Source organism: Grammomys surdaster, unplaced genomic scaffold (genome assembly GCF_004785775.1).
Source record: "Grammomys surdaster isolate TR1022 unplaced genomic scaffold, NIH_TR_1.0 125708, whole genome shotgun sequence".
In the NCBI taxonomy this organism is placed as follows: domain Eukaryota; kingdom Metazoa; phylum Chordata; class Mammalia; order Rodentia; family Muridae; genus Grammomys; species Grammomys surdaster.
Window position 1 is genome coordinate 2578607 of NW_021620542.1, and position 2936 is coordinate 2581542.

At 38.0% G+C, this 2936-nt stretch overlaps 1 pseudogene; it reads left to right on the forward strand.

Annotated features, from left to right (window-relative positions):
- Positions 1-1356: 1356 nt before the first annotated feature.
- On the forward strand, positions 1357-2644 carry LOC114639457 (annotated as a pseudogene).
- Positions 2645-2936: the final 292 nt, after the last annotated feature.

Sequence of the window (2936 nt, forward strand, 5' to 3'; positions counted from 1 at the left end):
AGGCCCGCTGGCACAATAGTGGCATAAATGTGATGGGCATAACCAATCACTTTCTGATTGGATCAGAGCTCCCTAACTGGTGAATATTCAGAGAACAAAAGACAGTGAATTTCAACTCTAAGTCAGATATTCACATTATACTCCTCTCTTCAAGACTCAGAGATCTTTTCACAAGATGGATAGAAAGATGTTGAGAATCAGAGGTCACTGATAAGTTAATGGAAATAGTATTTCCCAAACCGAACAGTGCAAATGCACAATGAACTCTGAGAATTTGTGACAACACGAATAAGACCTTTACAAGCTGCAACCAGACAATATATCAGCATAGAGAATGGAAAGTATGTAAACTCACTTCTATCTTGGTAGCTATTAGCATTTGATAGCTGCTGGGAATATGATCCATTTTCTTTCTTCTTTTTTTAATGATGTGACTCTTAATAGATTGATTATACCAGGACAAAAATCAGTTGTACCTTAGCAACACATACTGGGCCTGATAGAAAAAGAAGAGGAAAAAGAAGAAATGTCAGAATTATATGGAAAGAAACAGGAAGTAAGGAGAACAGTTAGTGTTGATTATACTCAAATATAATACACTACATTCTCCAAGAATTAATAAGTATATTACACACCCCACACACACATAGTGAACGGAAAGAGGGAGAAGGGAAAAAGGAGAGAGACAGCGTCTGAGAAATGGAGACTTGACAATTTTGCAAGATATTACCTTTAGGTGTTTATTTCTTTTCTTGAAACTTTTTCTATCTAATATTTAAGGTAATACAAGGGGTCATCTTTAGACACAAATCTCTGAAATTGTGAAGATATTAAGTAAAAATATATGCACAAGCAAATCTAAATAAAAGGAACTGAAAGCTTTCTAATGAAATGCCTTTACTCTATAATTTTAACTACTTTAAAAGGTCATAGTGGCTGTGCTAATGTAAAATGTTCTTTAAACTCACATGTTGTTTTGATAATCAAAAAGGCTTTTGATGCTTAGAAATATGGCTAGCAGTCGAAATAAACTCCAATAAATAACTTTTTTCTAGCATAAGAAAGATGAAAAAACATCATACTACAATAAAATATATATCATCCTTTGCACTCACATGTTTCTTCAGATATAAAGTGATTTAATTATTACATTTTACATAATAATTATGAATAACTAATCAAATATGGAATTTACGGATTGTAACAGAGGAAATATTGTATAATATAGGTAAAACTATACTGTCAAACACAAAACAGTTTACATATTAGAATATAAAGCATAAGTTATTTGATTTTCTCCCTTTAAGAAAATGACAACAAGCCCGCACAGTCTACTACTCTAGTTCACCTAGGATAATGGCGACAGCCGAAGTATTGAACATCAGGAAGAAACTCTACGAGGGTAAAACAAAAGAAGTCTATGAATTGATAGATAATCCAGGAAAAGTCCTCCTGCAGTCCAAGGACCAGATTATAGCAGAGATTGCAGCTAGAAAGAATCACCTGGAAGGCAAAGCTGCAATCTCCAATAAGATCACCAAATGCATATTTCAGTTGTTACAGGAAGCTGGTACAAAAACTGCCTTCACCAAGAAAGTTGGGGAAACTGCTTTCATTGCACCTCAGTGTGAAATGATTCCAATTGAATGGGTCTGCCGAAGAATGGCGACTGGATCTTTTCTCAAGAGGAACCCTGGTGTGAAGGAGGGGTGTAAGTTTTATCCACCAAAAGTAGAGATGTTCTTCAAGGACAACGCCAATAATGACCCACAGTGGTCTGAGGAACAACTCATTGCTGCATAGTTTAGCTTTGCTGGACTTCTTATAGGGAAGACTGAAGTGGACATCATGAGTCATGCCACACAAGCTATTTTTGAAATTCTGGAGAAATCTTGGCTGCCCCAGAACTGTACGCTGGTTGATATGAAGATTGAATTTGGCATTGATGTAACCACCAAAGAAATTGTTCTTGCCGATGTCATTGATAATGATTCCTGGAGACTGTGGCCGTCAGGAGATCGAGATCAGAGCCAACAGAAACACTAACAGTGTTACCGTGATCTCAAAGAAGTAACTCTGGAAGGACGCCAGAGGATAGAGAAAACCTTTGAGTGGGTTGCAGACCGAGTGGAGTTGCTTCTCAAGTCAGACAGTCAGTGCAGGGTGGTAGTGATGGTGGGTTCAACCTCTGACCTTCCTCACTGTGAAAAAATTAAGAAGAATTGTGGAAACTTTGGGATTCTGTGTGAACTTAGAGTAACATCCACGCACAAAGAACCAGATGAGACTTTAATGATTAAAGCAGAATATGAAGGGGATGGTGTTCCTACTGTATTTGTCACAGTGGCAGGCAGAAGCAATGGTCTAGGCCCAGTGGTGTCTGGTAATACTGCATATCCAGTTATCAGCTGTCCCCCAATCACACCAGACTGGGGTGCTCAGGATGTGTGGTCATCTCTTCGACTGCCCAGAGGTCTTGGCTGTTCAACTATACTTTCTCCAGAAGGATCAGCCCAGTTTGCTGCTCAGATATTTGGGTTAAACAACTATTTGGTGTGGGCCAAACTTCGAGCGAGCATATTGAACACATGGATATCCTTAAAGCAGGCTGATAAGAAAATCAGAGAATGCAATTTGTAAAAAAGCAATTTAATTTTTAGAAGAATAGTTACATATTCCTAGTTTGGATTTAAAGAAAAATCAAGCAAAATGATTTCATTTAAGAGATAACCATTCAGTTTACTAATTGAACAAATGGTCCACAATGTTCCTGAGTCGGCACATTGTCAGTGCATATTATTAATATTTTCTAGCCTTACATAGCGATACGTCCCTGTGACCTTAGCACACCAGAGGCTGAGGCAGCAGGATCACTTAAGTTCAAGGCTACCCTGAACTGTGTACTGAGACTCTGTGCTTGCCTGGGAGGGAATCTT